Here is a 23,421-nt window from a genome sequence, read left to right on the forward strand (position 1 = left end):
TCAGCTTCTCTGCCCTCATTAGAACAAATGCAGCCAACAGCAAATGGCAGCAAAATTTAAGTGTTTCTTTTTAACTTACCCTGGCATTAAATAAAAGGACAAAAATTAATCAATATTTTGTTTGTTTTCTTTTATAAAGGAGCTAAAAAAAAAAAAAAAAGGAGGGAATCAGGAAAAGGAGCCATGCATGGAAGGACAAATAAAGGAATGGCAGTTTTAGTTCTTTGGCAGACATTTCTAATGGGCAGCTACTGCAACTGAGGATGTTCCTGATGTTAATGGACAGCAGGTTAATCCACAGTTCCTATATTTCAGTATTCAGCTGACCTGGAACACAGTAAGACACATTATGGGGAATACATGATTTTGAAATGTATTATTTCTCTGCTTCCACAGACAAACAGGGCAAAAAGAGCACCAGGAAAAGCTTCCCTGCAGCCTGGATAAGTTAGATTTGTTCACATTTTAGAGCTCAGGTAGAATGCAGAGATAAATCAAGAACCTCTAAAAGTACTAAAGGAATAAAAATGAAGACAAAGTCCTATAAACTCAAATAGGTGATGGACATGGGATCTAACAGAGTATCTGCAGCAGCAGACACACTTCTGTCCTCCAGCAGAATCAGTGCCAAGTCCAGGAATGCTCCAATATAGCAGCGTAGACCCACTCTGTTTATTTATTGACAGAGTGATGATGTGCTTCAAGAAGCAAAAAATCTCCACACTTTCGAAAGGCTGAAGAGCCCAGGTGACAGTTGGTTGTCAAAATACAGAAAAAACAGCAGATGGGCAGAAATGTTCTTGCAAAAAAACATCCTGCAAGATTTCACTTGCTAAGTCAAGCCACTGTTCTTCCTTCTAAAGAACTTCTACTCCAAACACACAGTCCCATTCCAAAGATAATTTCTGAAAGAAGACAAGAAACACGTATGCACAATAAAAGGAAACAAAATGAAGTTTGGGGAAAAAACACCCTGTAAAATTTACCATCCAACCAAGTTTGAGAAGTGAATGAAGTCCTCTTAATATTTCCAATGGCAAATAACCTGTATTTTCTGCATGTATTAAATACAGAAATTAAACCACATCTATGTTATATGAAATTCTTCTTAAAAATGAAAAAAAAAAAAAAAAGAAGTACAAAGGCGATTTTTCAAAACCACGTGAGAGTTAAGGTACTACAGGAGAATATTCTCTAGTGGTTGATTCCCACAAGGACATATGCACACATGTCAGTGTAAAAGAATCAACTCATAGCAACTACTTTCAATGTCTGAAAATAAAACAATACACATAAATATCCAACCCCCTCATATCACATTTGCAGGAAGACTCACAATCCACAGGATCTCTCCATTTGAGGTCAACTTGAATGATCCCCCTTATTCCTTTCCAAACCATGTAAGAGGAATCTAAAACTTTAAACAGCAATTACATTTAAGTTGATGCTTCCCAATTCCAGTAGTACAGAAGCACTCATGGGTTGTTTCAAAGCTATGATGCCACTTTGGCCCAGCAAAGCAAGTTCAGTACTTTATTCCACACCTGTAATCCCAGGAGAAATTAAATAGTGACACTAATACACACACACACAGGGAGGCAACAGGAGTAAATGTTGTAAGCAGGAGGATACATGCTCAGGGATTGGGTAGTTCCTTTTAAACAGTGATTATGTGAGCTTGAAAGGAAATGAAAAGGGAAAACGTCAGACTTTCAAAGGGAACTTCAGTGATTTAGATTTGAGATTTAGCTCTATGTGCCTTTGAAAATTTCTACTTTAAAGCACAAGGCAATTGCCACATTCCTGTCAGGGTGCCGAAGGGAGACAGCCAGGGAAGTCCTCAGTGCATCCTGCTGTATCACTTCCTGATCACATGAGAAACTAAACTTGGCACAGATGTTTGCCTGGCAAATCACCAAGAAATTATAAACACGGAATGGACTTGCTTGGCAAGCCACAGACATTCTTGCTTGTGTGCCCCAAACTGTAATAAATAGGCTGCTAATAGATAGATCAGTAATTCAGAGGAGTAAAATGCATCATTATGAGTACCTTGATATACACACAACCATTCCTGCATTCTGGGATGCCCTCAGTAAGTACTTTGATTTGAAACTGTATCTTACAATAGTAGGTCTTTCACCACACATTAACATTACCACATTATTTAAATTAATTTTATAATGGAATATTTTGCCAAATAGCTTTGTATGGACATAGTATGGAACAGTGGAAAAATCTTTCATTTAGGCAGCTTTGGTTGCTGGAGCTGAGTAGCAGCTGACTGAAGACTTTATGTGAGGAGCAGCCTTGCCTCCCAAGCCAGGCAGCAGCAACGTGAGCTCCACAAGAGGCAACTCATCCACGAAGCCCTCCTGGGGCTCACAGCAGTCCCCTCGGGTGCTTGCAGGAGCAATGTGTTCCAAAAGCCAGATCATCTGTTGCCTTGCCTGTGTCCTGTCCTTTTACACCAAGCCGATGGCAGAGACCCAGCTGAGGCACAGAAGAGCAGGGAAGGACCACTTTGCCCTCCACCCTTTCAGGAGCTGCTGTTGGAGGGACACAGCTCCCAGGGCCCAGCCTGTCTCCACCAACAAAATCCTCCCTACTCCCACAGGTCACACACTTGCAGCACAGAAACCCCAGGAAACTCATATGCTTTCCCCACTACTGCTATGGGGATCTGCAGGCAGCTTCTCCTCCCAGCAGCAGCTGTGGGAAAGTCGTGCACATTCCCACAGAGGGAAGGGGAGTGACAAACAATTCATCTGGCAAAGGTACCCCAGAGCAGCTTCCTGCCTGCAGCACTGGATGAATACACAGCATTACCAAAAGCTGTGGGTTAGAGACAAAAGATTATTCCTGTCAGACTCATTAGTGTTCAACCCATTTACAGAAATACTTGGTTATAAAACCTTACTGTCTCCTGAGTTAATAAAAACTTGTCAAAACCAGTGTCATTTGACTGCTCTTTTTGCAATCTTTCACCTGGTAGAGAAACTTAGATTTCCTTGCCTAAATCTTCTCACCAGATACATAAATATTCAGAAATAGAAATAACATTAACTTCCACTATATAGCTTTGCTTTGATGGTTTTCCCAAATCTTTGCTCTTCCAGTAATTTCAAACCACTACAGGAGTTAAAAAACAATAAAATATTTCAAACTGGCTTAATAAATGACCTCTCCATTACACTGGTTAGTGACAAGACTAAATTTCACCACTTACCCCTGTGTGAGAAGAGTGTTAGGCTTTGCAGTCTAAGTAATTTCTGTGTCACAATTTCCAATTCATGCCTAGCTTTGTCAGGCTACAATGATTAGAGTAAATGTACTGTACAGGAACAATACAACTCCAAACCGGAAAACTGTGTCAGTGTCACTTAGCAGCGTCTTCATTCAGACTGCTAAAATATTTCGGGAAATTATTCACAATAAAACCACCAATTACTACAGAAAGGCTTGCTGGGACATCACTTTGCTGTAATTAAATAGGATGCATTTCTTAAGTTTGGTATGCTGGCATCAGTAGAACACAACTGATAAAAGAAACACGCTTTCAGCAAAGTCAGCTTTCAGCATTCATAGCTGTATTTCCCACTGGATCACAAACTAGACATGCAGGAAGCTTGGCAAACATGCATAAGAAATAACACAAACTCAATTCAAAACTACGTTAGGAACACGCTAAGCCTCAGGTTAATCCCCCTAAAATAACACTTACCCAAAGAGTGAGAAGCAGAAGGTGAGTCCCTGCTAATGGCACTGACCAGTGAAAGAGGCCATCAGAAAAAGCAGGGAAGGAGATGCCTCTATCCAACAGCATTGCCAATGTCTACAGAGCAGTTCTCACTCTTTCTGCTATTGGCCCTCATTCTTTTTTTTTCTTCCTGTAGCCAGACCTCAGTGCCACCTCCCCTGCCAACGTGGGCTTTGTCACCAGCCAGCAAGGACTCCCGAGTGCCAAGAGAGGCAGCAGGAGGCTCTGAACCAAGGCCACTCCTTTGTGGGCACCAAAACTGCTCCTTCCCCAGATGCCTGAACAGAACAGACACAGTGTCTGAACACTCTGTATGTAATTCCAGTCCCAAAGTCCCTACAGAAGGAGTAGGAAGAAGGAAAACACATGATAGATGTCGTGCTGGGCAAATCGATGAAAAGGGTTTTTATATGTTCAAGGACAAGGACTTTTACCCCCACCCAGACAATGTGAAGGCACAAGGCCCAGCGTCTATCAATGTTGTTCCCAGTGTGCAAACAGCTATATAACCATGACAACACTGTTTTGAGGGTGATAATGAATTAAGCACATTTTTGGCACTTAAAAAGACTGGGTAGCTTGGATTCAACTATAGATCCTGGTATCCAACATTGTTCAAAATGGGCAATAAATCAACAATGCTGGCCTCCTTTGTCAAACTGGGAATATGCAATAACAACGCAACCAGACAAAAATGCTTGGCTATTCTAAGCTATCCTGTGCTACAGACAAAATCTGATGCTGTATGCACACTTAGCAAGTGACATTTAATATGTGGGATGAACAAGGCAGCAGTAAGTCATGACTTCTTCGATTCCTGAAAGGAATGCAAATCCTGAAAATCCCAACTACATTCCTCCGTAAAGAGTAACTTGTTTTGTAATGTTACAAAAATGTAATTGTTTCAAAATTCAGGAAAAGCTTGTTATTAAAAAAAGACTGTGCATTTAGCTGCTTGGAATTAGAATAATCTGAAATACCATACCATCTGTACCATCTGACTTAAAAGCAGTTTAGTCATATGATGAAGAATGCAGAAAGAATCCTGAGCAGTAATGAATACAGTGGAATGTATATTTTTAAATACTTCCATCTACTGTATTTTGGAATGGAGCTGACTTGAGGTTTTAGCTTGGTTTTATGCCTTCGTCTCTCTGCATATGTTTCTGTAATTCTCCCCTTTCATGCTGAAAGTTGGTTTTAGATGAAGACATTTCTATTCTGAAGAAACATGAACTGAAAATACTTCAAGTCTGTAAACAGTTTTTCTGTGTAATCACTTCTCAGAATGCAGCAATGCAATTTGAAAAGCAAATATAGTAACACAATACAACAAAAATTATTTTTTTTATTATTCAAATACTTTCAAGACTAACAATATTTCAGTTCTAAAGTTCCTGAAAGGAAACAGCACTTTTCTTTCCAGGGTATATAACAGGAATACCCATATGATCCCACAATTAATAAGGGTACAGATGTTCAAGCTGCTACAGCCTTTCTACCACCCCTTCCTAGTCATTCTTCCCTTTTGTCTTCAGCCACCTGCATTCAAATGGCCTTGAAATTGGTCTGCCTCAGAAAACTAAAGTGAGTAAAACTTAGTGTTTTATTTTTCCAGGTTATTTTCAGGTGAATAAGCCCTGTGATCTAGAATATCAGACATTGATGCTAATACTTGCTCTGGCAAAAGGAAAGAAAAAAAAATAAATAAAATCTCGAAGACAGAACCATCTATTTAGGCAGCAGTCCAAACCATGGAGCAAATTTCCACAGTCACTTCAAGCTGCCCTAAAGCGCACAGCTGAACTTCATGTCTGAATTCAGCACAGGCATGAGCTTCTGCTTACATCTTCCTCTCTCTTCAAAATCATTCATCTTTCACCCTTCAGCCACCCTTCTGTCACAGTGAATACCTTCCTGTTTTTCCCAAACAGCTGGTGTGACCATTTTTAATATTTAAGTGTCAGGGTTATATTAAAAGAGCAAATTAACACATGAAAAAGGCTTAATACTAAATTGAAAATTATGTTTTCACCTCTACTTTCTATTTTACAGGATCATTTGCCATTTAATATTTCTACTCACCATGCTTCACCAAGTAAGTAACACCAATAGGTGTCACACATGTGAGATTTAAAGCCAAAGGAATAATTAAATTTTGATATTGGAGTTTTTCACCAGTCATTATTACTTTTCACCAGCCTAACCCTTTTCTTTTTAGACAATTCATTTTACATTTTACCTCTGCAGCTTTGTAGAGGATCAATAGCCCTACAGCTTCAGTTTCAAAATCAGAACATCCATTAAGTGATGGCCTCAAAGTGTCGCTGAATACATTCCCATTGACTTTCTTTTACTGCAGCTCCTTTTGCTGTAATGTGTAGCGGAGCCAGTTGGCCTTTAAAATGAAACGAGTTAAAAAACCATAAATGAGAGAAATACTTCTTGAAAGCATCATTCCTAAGTCTAGCCAGTTGCAAATCGCAGGGAATGTGCCAGAGATGATCCCTGAGCAGACTGAGGGAAGGCCTGCAGTTGGTAGAAAGTGAAAATCAGATAGATGAGAGCTCCTCTGTACTGGCAGAATTGTTCACCAGAACTTTACTGCAACTGCAGAAACTGTAATATCACATGGGAGTGAAAATTTGGCCCCTCAGCTCAAGCTTCAGTCTTTGATCGTCCACGCTTGGTGAATCTTCATAAATCCTAAGAGATCCTTGGTCTGCAACTGGTTTTCTAGGGGCAGTACCATGGTGAGGATGGGGATAAGGAGGAACACTCACTAGTAGCAGCTCTGTGGACATCTACAACATCACAAGGCTACTGTAGATTTGCCAGACTCCACAAGAGATGGCTCCACTCTCACAGTGCCTGTCTGTACATTTAGCCTTGCCTCAGTACCATTTACAAAAAGACATTCACTAACAGCTTAAAATCTGCAATGCTTCTGGAATGACCAGGATACTTTTGTCATCATCTTTTGTATCCAAGTCTTACTTTGGATTGAAGCAGCAGTGTACAGACAGTACCTGCGAGATGTGCTCAGCTGAAGCAGCCCATCAGAGGCAGTTCCTGATGTGACCTGATGACTTTAATACTTCCAGCAGTGCTGCAAAAGTCCAGTGACACAAAAATACCGTGCTTCTGGCCAAACACAGCAGCCAAGAGCTGAAGATATTCTTCCCCCTGTGAACTGAACAGACTGACACAGAGGAGATGCCGCAAAAGGCTGTCTTGGGCAAACCACGGGTGGACACAAATGCCCACAGGGGTCAGGCCCATTCCCCCTGCTCAGGGCTGCACAGTGAGAGGGGGAGGGCAAGGCTGGAGGGAACCCAGCCATTGTTCTTGCACAAACATGCAGGAGATGAATGCATGAGAGCAAAGTTTGATGCTGAACAAAAGCGTATTTTGTTTAATAGGAAAATAGACTTACACAATCACACCATCTGCATCCCTCCTAATCCTTCCCCCTCAGCTACTTCAGTCAATAGCCACCCTCAGCCAAATCTGACAGAGCAGCAGCAGGCTCAAGAATAGGTTCCTACAGGACAGACATCCCGGAAGTGAGCACATGGAACATCAGCCTGGGCTCGGAGGCCACATCTTGCCAAGAAACCCTGATGAGAACGAGTTCACATCAAAGCTGTAACTGCAGGCAAAGTGTCCTGAAGATTTCATGTCAAGTCAGCCACGAGACACAAAACCAGGAAGCAATGCTTCATCAGTCCCACAGTTCCTTCTTTTAAACAACAGAAAATAAGTAAACACACTTCACATATGTTAAGGAAACATCATGACAAAATCAGCTTGCACAGATGATTCTGTGTTTCCCAGGTGAGGCAATGAACCAAGTTTCTTTGGAGTGCTGGCAAAAAGACAAAACAACTTCCTGTTAAACAAATAAAGGTTTTGCAAAACCCCACATTTTTTAAGCAACAGCAATGAATTTCATCTGTTTCAAACACCAGCCACTGCTAAAGCCCATCTGTCAGCAGAGAACAATTGCACAGACAAGTGGAGATGATGGAGAAAGTAATATCATAGAAATAAATTGCCTAAGCTCTAAGCAACAAAATTGATTTTTCTCATGCTTATAAAAGCTTTTCCACTTTAGCAAAGTAGTATTTTTGTGTCTGTTTTTTATTAACTTAGAAAATTTAGGAAATGGGACACTTGGTAATGCAGGAGAGGCTGGGAAAAGGCACAGGGCTTTAAGGAGTTAAAGATTCATAGACAGTTATGTCCCCATGTCAAAAATCTGACTGCTGAAGATACCTTGGGACACCTTGGTGAGAACCCAGAACAGGTCTCACAGTAGTGAATCATAGAATGGTTTTGGTTTGGAAGGGACATCAGACTTGGGTTACAGCATAAAGCTGAGTAAGGGGAGGTTTAGGCTGGATATCAGGAAAACATTTTCCACCCAGATGGTGGTTGGGCACTAGAACAGGCTCCCCAGGGAAGGCCACCAGCACCAAGCCTGTTGAAAAAGCATTTGGTCAATGCTCTCAGACACATGCTGTAACTCTTTGGAGTGTCCTGCGCAAGGCCAGGAGCTGGGCTTCATGTTCCTGTTGGGTCTCCTTCCAACTGAGGATATTCTGTGATTTTAAGATTTAGTTCCAATCTCCCTCCATGGTCAGGGACATCTGTCCTCAGACCAGGTTGTTCAAAGCCCCATCCAACCTGGCCTTGAACACTTCCAGGGAGGGATGGGACATCCACAAAATCTCTGGGCATCCTGCTCTAGCCAACTCCTTATCCACCGAGTGATTCTTTCATCAAATCCATGTCTCTCCAGTTTGAAAACAAAGATGTCCTGTGGGACAGTGTTAGATGCTTTGCATAAATCCAGGTAGATTATATCAGTTGCTTTTCCCTGATTCACCAATGCCATAATCTCACCAAATTTGCCAGGTACAGTTTGCCCTCAGTGAAATCCTGCCAGCTGTGTGGAATGCAATTTTCTTTCTGGCTCTTTCATTGTCCTAGAGCCAGATTAAGCAGAAAGGCTGCTTTTTCAAATCAATACTGTTCTGTGGAGAAAAACTGTACCAGACTTGGCAGTGTTAAAATCAGAGAGGGCCTCCAGCTAGGAAAAGCCATGGTGAAAGAAGTTGCTACCTGGAGTAGCATTTATATCTCTCTACTACTGACCTAACAATGTACATCCTCAGAGAAATTCATGCTGCAAGTGCCAACAATTCCTGGTATTTTTGACCACAGGAAAGTACTTTAAAAAGCCCTCACTAGACTTCCTAATAGAGGTATGGATAAAAATAAATCAGCTTTGTGCCTGCCTACAGGACAACTCAACACAAAATGTGATCTATAAGCTCCAACACAAGACCTGTATTTCTCAAAATAACTTTACACTCTAGTTCCCCCTACTAAGCAGTCTTCTGAATGGAATTTTCTTTTAAGCAGCATTTTATTTGTAGCAATTAATTACTAACTGTATTTCCTTCTTTATTGCATTGGATGAAAGGGGAGAAAAAAAAAATTAACAGTTATTTGGAAGAAAACTACCAGCATGCAAGTTTTGATGGGAATAAAAATACACTAACACTTAATCTTTAGGTGTACTCCTGCTGAAATAAAACAAGTAACATTGTGTTCTGGAAGCCTTGCAGAAATGATATTAAAATTAAAAAATAACATATTCCAGTTAAACTTTGCACACACACACTTGATATGATTGCAGACAATCTTCCAGACGTGATCTAAATCTGCTAGACTCTGATTCTCCAATAACTCAGGCAGGGACCTGTTCTACCCTGGAGAGAAACGTGTTCAGTCTAAATTTGGATCGGCAGTACTTTAGACAAAGAGAAAGCAAATCAGTAATTACAAGTTAAGCTTCAGCAACAGGTGGAATATATTGAAAACAAAGTGCTCAGAGTTTTTAATTCTGGAAAAACAAAACTCTAGATTGTATAGGGATATACAGATCATCTTGATTTCCAGCATAATAAAGAATAAAAGTAACATTTAGAAATGCCTTTAAAAGTAAAGGACTACCTCCAGGAAAATAAGTCATCTTCCCACTGAGTTATAAAAACTATAACCCACTCAGTATGACCTGCATTCCTGAATGAATACTGGGGAAATTATTCTTTTTTCAACGTCATCAGAGCTAAACTTGTTTTTGTTTACTATATCCTCAAGAGCAACACAAGTAGCATAAAAATGAAGTAGATTTATACAAAGATCCTTCCAGAACCATTTGAACTAACCAAGAAGTTCACTTGAGCCTAAATGCAAGCCTGCATTTATCACACAAACTATCATTTGCTGCTGCAAAAGACTTGTAAGACATGCAAACCATGTGGGATACTGCAAAACACTACAAATAGTTTCAGAGGAGGAAAGCAAGCCTTTTGGCCAACAGGTTAAGGAAAAAAAAATCAAAATCTAAGGATACTGGAAATCTAAGGGGGTTTAAATTCCAACCATTCTTTGAACAGATAAACTGTTCCCTGAAGTGCTGTGTGGACACAGAAATTGCTACAAGAATCATGGGAGCAGTTGTGTATTTTCATATTTAGCGTGAACTCTGTCACAATTCACACTCAAAAGATCAAAAATAGAGGCAAGTTTGAAGGAAGTACTTTACACCATATGAAATTTTAACAGAGCATTAGGACCCAGAAGTCTATTAACACTTCTAACCACCTGAAGAATCTCTCTCATGAACAGAGGCCTTCCTCCACAGTGATGGAAGGAATGGAAAACAAAAGTATTTTTAACTGCCCCACATATATTCATCACATCTATGGCAAACTGCTTTTTATTACAATCCCAGTCTTTCTAGTTTCCCTTTCCTTTTCATCCCTTCCCCTCGTTTTCCTGTACATCCCATTGTCAGTTTCCTTAATACTAGGAAGCCACATTTGGCTTAAAATTTCACCCATTTTTTAGCATCCTTTTAAGATATTTACCTCCCCACCTGGCACTGCCAGAAAGAGAAGCATATGCAAGCACACTCAACCCTGGCCTTTCATGAGGTAGCAGACTCATGAGCAATTATCAGAATACATTATCATCTTATTAACACAGCATAATCAAAGGGAGCAGAAAAAATATACGTAGCATCAGGCTCCTCCCTGAAATTCCCAGTACCACAAAGATCTGTAGCATAGAAGAAACTGGTTCCAGCTGAGGCCACTTTTCTGTGCTCTGAAAAATACAGGACACTGTAACATAACCACCATCCTTGCTGGAAAGGGAGGGGATGCCTTCAAGGAAAGCAGACAGAATGACAAGAACTCTGTGTTACCATCTGACTCCCTGTTTAACATCCCTTTCCCTGTTCCCTAATGACACATGCTGTGAAGATAAAACATCGAATAGAAAAGAGAATGCACCTGGGAAGAACACTGATGGCACAACTATGAAATGCAATCCCCTTGCTTGGGAACCACAGGGCACAGAGAAGAGAGTGTGCTCCTCTCTCCTGGTGGAGAATTCAGACTGACCTAAGCAGGAGAGAACCTCCAACACCAATAAAAAAATAAGATATTCAGGCTCCATTCAATTGCACTGTGCAGAAATCACTGTGATTTATGACTTCTGCCAAGAACCAACTGCAGAGAGGGAAACACCACCCCTGTGTGTGCCCCTCATACTAAGCACACACCATCCTGTGTCTGTGCAAGACACAGGAGCGAGCACAGCTGCCTGCTTTACACAGACATAATATTAAAGGAATTAATTCGCAAGGCAATGGGAAAATACTACATGGGAGAACTTCCAAGTCACAAATTCTGCTTACTTAAGCTAAGCTGCTTAATCAAGTTAATTGAAGGAATTAAAAAAGCATCTGCAGAAGAACATGTTCACCAGCCAGTCTCTAGTCATTCCTGAGCTGGTGTTCCTTCTTCTGGGAGCCAGTTCCCCTGCTGGCACAGCACAATCTATCATCAGCCATTACACTGATTACCATCCATTAGTTTTGCTAAGTACTAATGAATTTAAACCTACTTTTGTAATTTATTTACAAGCTATTCACATCCTGGATATGAAGCATATATATACAATGCTTTGTGTTAACAAGAGAAATGTGGCTGAATATTAAAAATTACCAATAGAAGCAATAATTCTCACAAGGAATAGTTTGTGGAATTTTTTTTTTTTTTTTGGCAAGACAAGCAAGACAGAAGCTTACAGTCTTTAAAAATACAGCTGGTTAATATACAGGGTGAAACAGGTAAGAACCCACAAGAATGACAAGTTTTAAGTATCAGTCCCATAAATATAAAATTCAATTAAAATGTAATTTTAGCAAGCACTGAGAACAGAGTTGGGACTCATATAAAACAATGGTTTTTCTTCCCCGGTATTAAGGCAGGGTGATTAAAATGAAAGATAAGCCTCTTTATTTCAAAAGCTAATTATTACATGTAATGAAATTTCTTCTTGTACCATGAGACTGAACTTTATTCTACCAAGACCATCAACCCACACATCTTTGCTGTAATAAAGAAATTGCTTGAATTTTTCCTTACAATCCTATTTCTACAATAGACTATTAGGCTCAGCTTTGATTTCAGCACACCACATTCCTTACCACTACAGAAACCAAATGCAGAACAGCTGTGGAAGCAAACTCCACTGTAAGCAAATATTCAGACAAAAAAAAAAATTACAAGTAAAAAATCCCTTGTGAAAACCCTTTCACTGGGAATTCTGATGAAAGTTAAACTGCCAGTTTAGCCTTGGCTTAAGGATTATCCAGAGGAAGCATCCCACACACATTTTTCCCAGGAGGTGTAAAGAGTTGCCTGTATCTGTTAAGTGCCCAGATTTTCTATCCTGCCAGCCAGCAGCGCTCCGGAGGAACTGAGCTGTTTGCTACACTGCTGCTTCCTGCATTGCTAATTTAGGCATCTAAATTTAGATGCCAGGTTTAGTCAATGCTTTTCCCACTTCTTCCAACAGTTAAATAAAAAGAAAAACAGTTCTGCATCAATTCACTATCTTCATCCATGTAGAAAGACAACATGATGTCAGAAGTACACACACTGGGATTACATCCCCAGCCTCCAGCTACAGGGTGAGTGCATGAATGACTGCACACCAGGCAGCAGGCACTACTGAGTCACACTTCTGTCTAACCCTGGGCACTGCTCACCCAGGTTCCAAAGACTTTACCACAGGAGGGAAAAAAAAAGTCTAAAAATAAAGGGAGTAAAGGGAGGGGGTTGGCTTCTGGATTCCCGAAGACTTGCTGCTGCCATGTCCTCTATTAGCAGGATGTGGATGGAGTAAAGCAGTAAAAGCAAGCTCATCAGTCACCCTCAATCCCCAGAGTGTTGAGACATTTCACTTTGAATTTCCCTTTGGTGTCTTTTTCCAGCAGTCAAACTGTCATGACCTAAAACATAGGGATTTTTTCCTCCCTTGCACTATTATTGGCCATTGCTAGACAGAGGTGTATTCAAGTGAAAACAAACTATTGATTCTTGTTACTGGGTCTAAAAGCAGGAAATTCAAGCCAATTATCAATGCTGAAGGTAACTCACTGGAAAAAACCCTCAATTCTTATAAACTGAAAGCCCACTGTATCCCTAGACATGAACTTAAGGCAGCAGCCTCATGCACTTCCTCCCATCCCACTGCAGCTTACTGAGGTGAAGTTCTGCTACCACCTCACTGCTGACTCCTCAGAGGAGTTTGAGCATCACAGGAGGAGGACCCTGCAGCAATTCCTGATGGCTCCCTTCATGCACCCTGCCTGTGACGTCTATTTTCACTCCCTGTTTCATTTTTTAAATCTTGACAAATACTTAGCCTTAGTCCCTTTGACAAATAAATCATCTTTTTCTCCATCACCTTCAAAGCCTCCTTTTGAATGTTCCTCTCTTTCCCTGTCCACACTTCAGTATGTTGCTACCAAGAGATCTCACAGGTGAGCATCTCTTCCTTCTCTCCACCCACACACTTTGTTTCAAATAACGCTAATATGAATGCTAAAAAATTTAAAAACAACAAGGACATATTCCAGGTGTCATGCTCATACTTGTTTAATACATCTTGTTCTATTTCAACTCAAAGGATAAGATACTGCACATGTTGAAACAAGTCCTTCCTGAGCACATTCTCACATCTTTGGTAGATGATCTTACAACACTGCATTTTAGTCTAAACAAGCCAGTAGTGAACTCTGTGTAAGGTTTTCTAGACTACTGGAAACAGTTACGTCAGCACTGACCAAAGCACATAGGAACTTCTTGATGTGATAATATTTTAAATAATCACCAGCTTCAATGTATTATTTGCCTTTGAATACAAAGGATGACAGAAAACCCACCCTTTTTATCTTGCAACATCAAAACCAAAGGACTCTACAAATATTTAGTGAATGACCAGTACACTTAGAAGTGAGAATATCAGAACAAGTGTTACCCAGATGTTAACAGCATCAGAAGCTGATGATGCTGAAGTGCAGGGATAGTTAGGTGCTGGAACAAACCAGATGTAATACTAATACGCAGCAACACAGTAAAATGAGGTTGGGATGACAACGTTCCTGTCTTTTATGGACTTTGATGTGCCACATCTTTAGTTCAAACAACTTCTGTCGTCTCTGACATGCCTGACAATTTCAACAACAAGGAAAATGGTATTTTGATTTCTTTATGCTGCATCTTAATTTTTGAAAGCAAGAGGACAATGCACCTGAACCTCCTTGCAGGGTCAGACTCCCAGAATGTGCTCCATAGACAGGGACTTGGCTCAAGCAGGGGATGAAAATATCAAAGGTCAGAATTTAGTTTATTATTAGGTTTAGCACATGCCCAGAGGTGCACTACTGCTGCTCCTTTTCTAGGCAGAGAACAAAGTAACGGCCCAAGTGAACTAGCTGGAGCCTCAAAATACCCACAGTCTCTGAGAGAGTTCAGCATGTGCTCCTATCACATTCTCAGATGCTCAGTTTAAATCCAAGCTGACTAGTGATAAGGCATGAGGCACAGATACTCAATTCCCCACGCACAGATGTTACATGAATTTGATCTACAAGTACACCTTTTTACACGTTAAATTAGGATTAACTTTCAAGATAATCAAACTAATGAAGTAGTAAATTTTAATGGGCTTTTTTTTTAAACTCAAGAAAGTCTCAGCCAGAAAATGCCAAACAACAACATAAGGACTAGGTTTCAATTTTAACTCTTAAATCCCCAGGTCAGCTACACTGTATTTTGGGATTATTTGTAACTTGAGGCAACAATTCACATAAATTAAGTAAAATACAGGAGACACTACAAAATAATATGCAATCACACCATTGAGCAAGGAATACAAGTACAAACAAATTAACATGCAAACTTCATTTTAAAGCAACCACTCACTTTACACCACTGCAATGATTCTGCTGTCAAAAGCAAATAACAGCAGAGCTTATTCTGGAAATGGAGTCTAAAACACTGGGAAAACAAAGTTTCAAAAGTACCAGTACTTATGCCCAGATTACTGAGCGTTGCCAAGATACCTTAAAGTCATTCTCAAAACAAGAAACTGTTTATGATTTCACTAGTAAATCAAAAAGTAGTTAAAGCTCAAAATTCCCTTAACCACTTAAACCAACTATTTCTTTGGCTGTACATACAGATTTGACTGTCATGGCATTTTCTCACATGTGAAGTAATAAAATCCTTTTTGACAACACTGTGAATTTATTGCTTAATTTTGTGTGGCTTCTATCATGAAATAGTTTAATTAGGAAATAAGCTCAACATTTTTGAGATTTAATTCAGAAACAACAGCTAACTTTCTTCCAAGCCATTTTCATCCTTCCAGAGCAAAACAGTTGTTTAGAATATTCTTATAGAACAACAAAGAACCAACACACAGCTCAAGACTACGCCTACAACTACCACTTCGGGATTTCTGTGGAGAGCACACCCTCAGTATGAAATGTAGTATTGATATAAATTGTGCAATGTGGCTCTTTTTTAAAATGATGGCCTCCAATATCTAATGAAAAAAGGTATCCTTCTGCTGGAGGTAATTTGTTTCAGCATTCATTTGAAGACAAGATAGAGGAGAAGCAGTTAAATTAAATGATAATTAAGTACCTAAACTTTCATGAGATTTGAAAAATCACACCTTTTTCCATGCCTAAAGCTATACAAGTGCTCTTGCATGATTAATGCTCCTTAAAAAAGCAACTCTAAATATGTTGATTTCTGAACATTCAAGATACCCTTTTCAACAAATGCTCCATGAGGCTGCTGCTGCTGTGAGGTGATGATGGAGCTCGAATGGTCTCTAGGTACCAGCTTCGCTTCCCCCTCTCACAAAGAGCTGGGCCACACTCAGGTGCCAGCAGAAGAACTACTGAAGAAATAGACTAGAAATAGACTAGAAATAGAATATAGAAGATAGAATAGAAACAGAAAGCAGTCAGCTGTCAGCAGTGCCTCTGCTGCCTCAGGACAAAGGAGTCCCAGGCTGTCCAGCCCCTCCGCAGGGAATTCCCTCAGCAGCTCCCAATCCCAGCAAGGGGAGGCTTCAGGAGATGAGCTCCTGCAGTCTTGACCATGGTTTGCTCCCAGGGCATGGACCCATTTCTGCTGGAAGCAAATCTTCATTTTCCTGATGAGACACTGTAAATATAACCAATCTTTTCCCTTTCTCAAAATCTCTTGGCAAAATTTTCCTTAGGAGTTGTTACCGCAGAAAGGCGCAACAGCAGACAAGCGCACACCTGACTTCAGCAATAGGTGTGGATGAGAAGGGCAGTACAAGAACAACCTTTTGGAAATGCATGTTTAAAAACAAGAAAGCAAACTCATCTGAAGAGTTGCCTGTACATCTCTGAAAGAATTAGCCAGCAATCAGCTCCAAGATGGATTTCCTACATTGCTGCACTTCACACTGCACATCAAAGCTTACTTGTCCCTTCAGCCTCTGACAAATCCTCAAAGATAAAGTTGCTAAGTCACCACACTCTGCAATGCAACACAATAAAACTTGTCATCTGACACTAGGCATGAGCAGGATTACCCCACAACGTTCAATCCAAAGATACACAAAATAAGCACAGGGAAGCAAAAAATTATACAGAACACTGCTCAGCATTGGTCTAAATTCAAATTACTTCAGCATGAACAGATTTACGTCACAGAGCACCCATGTTTAAGTCCAGGCACCTCACCTCTTACTAAGGATGGAAATAGATATAAATTCTCCTCACATGCTTCTTTGCTACAGCCAAACCACAGCAAATTATGTAAAATTTCTGCATTTCAACTGCTAAATGCTGCACCACATTGGCCTCTGAGGCAAAGGTGACATCCACTTAAAAAAGATACCGCCTAAAAAATACAAACACACACACACACACGCATTTCAACAGGCTAATACCTAACACTACTTCATTTCTGAGGGAAAAGGAGCCAAAGGAAGGAAAATGTTGAGCTCTGCCCAGCACTCTCGTTGGGCCCGCCTTTAATAGAGCAGAGGCAGCCAAAATAGAGCCATCAAGTTTTAATCAATTACTGCCAGTCAAATGGCAGTTCTTAGCCCCAAGGCATGGCACCCTGTGAGCACTGATCTCCCTTAACCACGACTGCTACCAAAAAACATAACCCACATTTTCTAGCTCTCCTTTATGCATTTTTCCACTCTGCCACCAAGGCCACTGGAGCCACACTTAAATCTCTCCAGGAATTCTTCCCTGACAGGCTGTGAATGCTACTGAGTATACTGCCAGCTTTCCAAACATAAAGAACCAAACCAAAACTAACTTTTAACTTTATCACCATCCAGTCTAAAGCAGCTGAGGAAAAGGCATTTCCTGACATCATTGCAAACATCACCTGAAAGCAGGAGTCCAGATACTTTAACTCTTGAGGCAGCACAGGTCAAGCACACCACACTGCTGGCTTCAAAGCAGCTTGGAAACTAACAAAATAACAGACATCTGTTGCTCTTTGGGAAAGTTACTTATCAGTGAAGCTGCATTCAGCCCTTCTGGGGCAGCACTCTCCACAATATTGGCAGTAGACAGTCTAGCACCAGTGGTAGTGATGCACACACACCTTTTCAAGGCAAAAAGCAACCAACCAACCCCCACAAACAACCTGAGCCTCAGCTGACTGAAGTTAAAGAAGTCAGAAGACATGAACTGCTCTTCCAGGAAGCACCTGATGCATTAACATCTTATCCTACTGCACAACCTACATCAGCTAACAGAACATGTTGCAAAGACAGCCTAAAGTCACCCCTGAAGGCCGTGTGTGCTGCAGAGAGTGACACAGATTCACCAACATGTACACAACCCCATTAAAAATACCATGGGTGAGGTAGCTATCTGGTCTGGCAAGTTTCAGTCCACAGCACTGACTGATTTCCAGTCAGTCCAACACCAACTTCCAGAATTATAAGAAAATGTTTATCCATACTACAGAGAGTTTTGATTTCAAAAACTGGTTACCTGTTCAGTGGGCAGGTTGAACCAACACTTTCATCACAGAAAATGGATCTATTCTGGCTTAATAAATACTTAAAGTTCCCAGGACAAGATGTGTGGTCTGCATCTCCACTAGCCTGAAGGTGCATACCACATTGACATAGCTCAGATGGACTGCATCCATCCATCCATCCATCGCTCTGCCCCGATGGAGCCCTTCATCCCTGGAGCCACAAGCCCAGCCCTGCTCCCTGGACAGTGCCAGGAAGGTGGGCACCCAGCAGTACCAGCCTCCATTCCTCTCTACCATCAGTCTCACCTCAGTCTTCAGAGAGGATTTACAAACTCCAGCAACATTTACATCCATCCTCTGTCCTAGGAAACCTGCTAAGAAGAAAATACATCTAGATTTCTATTACACGGATATTCTATTAAGAACAGTGCATTTCTCCTCACTAACTGATGCAGAAAATAGATGTGAGTAACAAGGCCATTCTGTATTACCATTATTCAACCTGGGATTTACCAATGTGAGAGCCTCAAGTTTACACTGAAGCTGCCCCAGCACGAAAAGAATTGAGCAGAGGATGTCGGTGCAGCAGTAGTGAGCAGCCAAGCAGACTGAAGAGAGCAGACAGCTAAAACACAGCATAACTTAGAGAATTTGAATAAGGCATCCCTCTTTCTACCTTACTCTTCTTGGCCATAAATAATTACTAGGACGGGACAGTCGAGTATCTAGCATAATCTTGCTAATCACTTTAGCCAAGGATTTTTGACAATAATATCTCAGAAAATCATGTAGTGCCTTCTTCCTCAATTGCTGTCAGAAATGTGGAATCAAATCAGCTCCTCATAAGAAAACTCTCCAGCTCTCTCATTTAAAAGAAGCCAATGCAAAATAACCATCACATGGAGTCCTGTGACATGGCATTGAGTGCCACTGTGAAAATTACTTTTCTTCTCCATAAAAAGAGGTCAATGCCCTATATACAGAAGAGGGGAAAACAGTGATTGTGAAGGAAGATGAGACAAAAATAGCTGCCTTGAATTTTCTTGGTACATGGAAAATCCATTATAAAAGTTTGCCCAGCAACAATGAAGCCTGACAAGTTAATGACTTGTTGCTTGTGGAGTCATAGGAGTGATGTCACATCATTCAGAAATTCCTATGCTGCATAAACACGAGTCATAAAAATGACTGTAATTTGGTCAAACCAAAAATCAGAAGTTTTGGTTCTTTCAATAAACAAGATATCCAATTAGTACTTCTCATGGGGAGTTTATGCTTCTCTTAAAAAAAAAAAAAAGCCAAAAAACCCAAACCAAAACATAAAAAAGCCACCATGAATAACCTTTCCCCCCAAAAAAACAAACAAAAAAACCCCCAAACAAACCCCTCAAAAAACAGAACAACAACCAAAAAACCTCAGAAGTCGCACAAGTCTGAAAAGCTCCTTGCAAAAAGGTGTCTCTGCTTTCTTAGTCCCGAGCTCCAGAGCCTGTTGAGCAGGAAGCCGGGTGCTTCAGGGCTGGCTGCAGTGACATTTGCAAAGACAAACAGGCCGATGGGCTGGGAGTGAACACAGGGCTCTCGGAGCCAAACAGCACCAGTGTGTGCTTCCAGAGCAACACCCACATGAGGGCCTCAGGAAGGCACGGAGCTGGGAAGTTTTCTCATCCTGGTGATGCAGGGAAGTACCGAGTCTCCCTCCCTCCAGCCCTGGCAGGGTCACTGAAGCACAGGACGGTCATCCAAGGACATCGGGAGTCAGCAGCAAGACACCGAGGCACACCGGCTACCAAGGAAACCAGACTTACATGACTAAGGCCAGTTATAAAACTTCCGCTTGTTGTTAGCAGAATGTACATTATCTGGCATTTCTCTGTCAGCAGCACCAAATAATCTAACAGCAATTTGATATTCATGTCCCTGACGGGCTGCTTTAGTTACAGAAACAACATTAAAAATGTAGCATCCTTCGAGATACACTGCACAAGTCAGGCCAGTTTCAGCCACAAGCATCAACTCTCTAGGACTGCTTTTTTTTTTCTCCTGATAAGCTCTTTTGCAGCGTGGAGATATCTTATCAGGGATTGCTTCTGTCACCGGAAGGCAAACAGAGCACTGTGAAAATATCAGGTATGACTTAAGCACCGAAGGGCTGCAGCCAGCATCAAACCAGCAGCTGAAGTGGTAGCTGGCCATCTCTCTATATAGGACACTTTCCACCCTGTAGCAGTCTACACTCCAAGTCCGAGGCACAAAGAAATAAAAATGTCTCGCTGCCAGCACGGACGCTGCCACATCAGTGCCGGAGCCCCTCCAGGAACGAATGGGGCTGCGAGGGCAGCGTCCAGCTCTCCTGCCCTTGGTCCCTCGGCAGGAACAGCTTCCTAACAGCAAATCCACTGCCTGCCTCCGAGTTCTTACAAGTAATGTGACGGCAAATTCAGTCAATACCTTTCTTTGTTGAAACTCAAGTCTCGCATACAAATTCAGGTTTGTCTTGACGAAGGTTCAGCTTCCCTCTTACGGAGAGGATAGTTTAGTATTTCAGATTCGTCTAAACACCTGAACTGAGGTCTGGCTTTTACTGCCCGAAAAAGCACCAAGTAACCACTGTAGAACATTAGCTTGTGGCAATCATTAGGCAGGAGGCTTTGCGTCCGGCAGCGCAGTCAGATACATTCCGTTCACGAGAAGCGTAGACCTCTAGTTATCCAACATCTCGGGAAACTAATTTCTATTGTAAACCACTTCACTATAAAGCAGAAAACGGGTCGCAAGTGTATTTCTTCAAACAACAGCCTGAAAGCCAGCACTACTAAAAAAAGGAAACAGACAAGAAACGCCCCCCCACAAACGCGTCTTTACATCCTGTGCAACAAAACACCGAATTCCCACGAACTGAGGGATTCGCCCGTCGCAAACTTACCATAAACCCCCAGCTCGGCACCGCCACCGATCCGCTATGCCGGCAGAGAGGAGATACCGGGGACGAGACGCGGAGCACAAGTAAACAAACTCGGGAGCCGCCGTGGCCGAGCTCGCCACGCTCGGAGCCCGTGCTCCCCGCCCGGAGCGCGCCCGACCAGCAGAGGCTGCTGCCCGCCGCCGCTGCCTGCGGCTGCCCCGGGGAGGCGAGAGGAGCCGGGGGCGCCCGGGGGGCCGCGGGCGGCAGCCGGGCTCGGGGCGGCCGGGCCGGCCGGGAGCCCTGCCCGGGGGCGGCGGCCTGCGGCGGCTACCGGGCTTTGTGCGCGCTGCCTCCCCCTGGGCCGCCCGCCGCCGCCTCATGCGAGAGCCGGCACAGCTGGGGAGCGCGGTGAGCGCCGTGCCCCCTCGCGAAAGTCGATCCCGCTGATCTCATCACCGCTGGTTACTAATCCAATGACCGCGGAATTAACAGCAGATGGCAACGCCCCTTCCCCCCGGCCGGCGCGGCCCGGCCCCCGCGGACGCGGCGCGGCCCCGGCCCCCGCAGAGGCAGCGCGGCCGGGCCGGGCCGCCAGGCCCCGCCAGCCCCCGCCGCTCACGCGTCAAAGTCGCCCTCGGGCACCGGCAAAACTTTCTCAGCAGCGCGTCTCGCCACCGCCCTACGGGCCAGAGCGAGCGGCTTCGCACCTCCGGCAAAGCGCGGCAGCATCTTCCGGCGTGCCGCTCGCAAGGGGAAGCGAGCAGGAGGTGCCCTAAATCCTGCCAGCGAGCCCCTGTGTGTGCCAGGCAGAGCCGAGCTGGAGCCCGGCGGGGATTAGTGCCGCGCATCGGACACTGCCATGAAAACTCAGCACACGCGTCCTTGGGGCTGCCGGGAGGAGACGGGAGGTTTGCGTTATCCGGGCTCTGTGATCCAGATAGATGCGTGTGAAACTCTAATTATACTTTAGGCTGCCAAAACGAGCCCCACACTCTTAGGTGAGCTTCACGTCTTCTAGAAGGCTACAGGCAAGGCAAGTCCTGTCAAACCAGTGCAAGTTACAAAACAGTCATAAGGTAAGTGCTTCGATCACCACTCATTAATATCAGTGAATAACAAGCTGAAAAGCAGTGGTTTCTAACCCTAATAAGCTCGGCCCTAAATCGCCATCCCTCCCCTCTGCCCCCTAGGAACACCAGCATAGGGTGACACACATGGAATTTCTCTCGTGCATGCAGTGGTTGGGTCCACGCTCAAGACAAGAAATGTTACCTGCTGCTTCTGCTCAGGCTCTGCGCTTCTCATCCCAAAACTAGATTATCTTCTCTTAGAGACCCCAGACCAGAAAGATGGCATAAAATAACTCTTTCTTCTGGGACAGGAAAATAAAAATTGAGAAAGGTGAAGGAAACCTTACAGATTAGTATTTTTCCTCAAATTCTGCTGTTCTGCCTATGCTTTGTGCTTCTGGCGATGGAGAGGGCAAAATTTTTCCCCCCTCCACTTTCATGCTGATACTTATTTCTACAGTATCTTTATTTCTTTTACTAAAACGTTCAGATGGGCTTTGAGCAAAGAACTGAGCCAGACAAGAGAAATATCCATGCTCAGACCATAAAAAAAAAATGGAAAGGAAATTCTGCAAATTCTTTGAGAGTCTTCAGTCAATAAATCCTCCATATGAGCTGCTGTAAAACTGGCTGTGTTTCACACGTGCCATGTGGGCAGAAAAAGTGTCAGATAATGGCAGCACCCCTTCTGTGGGGACCTAGTGGTGCCCCAGGGGTCAGACACTGCTGAACCCAAATGAAAAGTTCTGAAGAGAATATTAAACTCCAGTTCCTCTCCAGACCCTGCATACACACCCGTCCCCAGAGCCTTTGAGATGTACAGTAGATGGAAAGCACAGGATGAATGGGAGTTTTCTATCTGCTCCACAGTTCTTTATGCCTAGGAAAGGCTTTCTGCCACGTCCCATTCCCTCAGGCAGGCTTTGTCTGGTTTATGTATACATACATGGAAGTCTTGACATGAGTAGTCATCTGTGCTCTTACCAGCAGGCAAGTTACTGAATATAAATCCTCCTCTTGGATGTGAGCACCAGCTAATGTCTGTTCTGTGGCACTCATTGGGAAGAGGAGCCATAGAATGAGCCATGTCTCAACAGTCAGTGGGGCAAGTCTGTGCCTTGGAGGATGTTTTGCTTTCCTCAGTTTTTAACAGCCTTATTTCTCTTACACCCTTTCCCAAAACAGCTGTGTCTCCTAACACTTCTTTTGGCAGCCAGCAGTGTGTTTTCCAGTGTAAGGTGGGATGTGGTC

General features: G+C 42.7%; 1 protein-coding gene across 2 annotated transcripts in view; it reads right to left on the reverse strand.

Moving 5' to 3' along the window:
• SPSB4 (splA/ryanodine receptor domain and SOCS box containing 4) overlaps window positions 1–21,584 on the reverse strand; it is a 76,812-nt gene extending 55,228 nt beyond the window's left edge. The window contains exon 1 of one of the 2 annotated variants that reach the window (XM_058844464.1): window positions 21,122–21,584. The gene's annotated coding sequence lies outside the window, so the exon portion shown is untranslated. Of the gene's footprint in view, window positions 1–18,501; window positions 18,545–21,121 lie in introns of those variants that run through there. The other variant, XM_058844465.1, reaches the window with a different exon arrangement.
• Window positions 21,585–23,421: the final 1,837 nt, after the last annotated feature.

The sequence above is a fragment of the Poecile atricapillus genome, chromosome 8 (genome assembly GCF_030490865.1).
Source record: "Poecile atricapillus isolate bPoeAtr1 chromosome 8, bPoeAtr1.hap1, whole genome shotgun sequence".
Taxonomy (NCBI): domain Eukaryota; kingdom Metazoa; phylum Chordata; class Aves; order Passeriformes; family Paridae; genus Poecile; species Poecile atricapillus.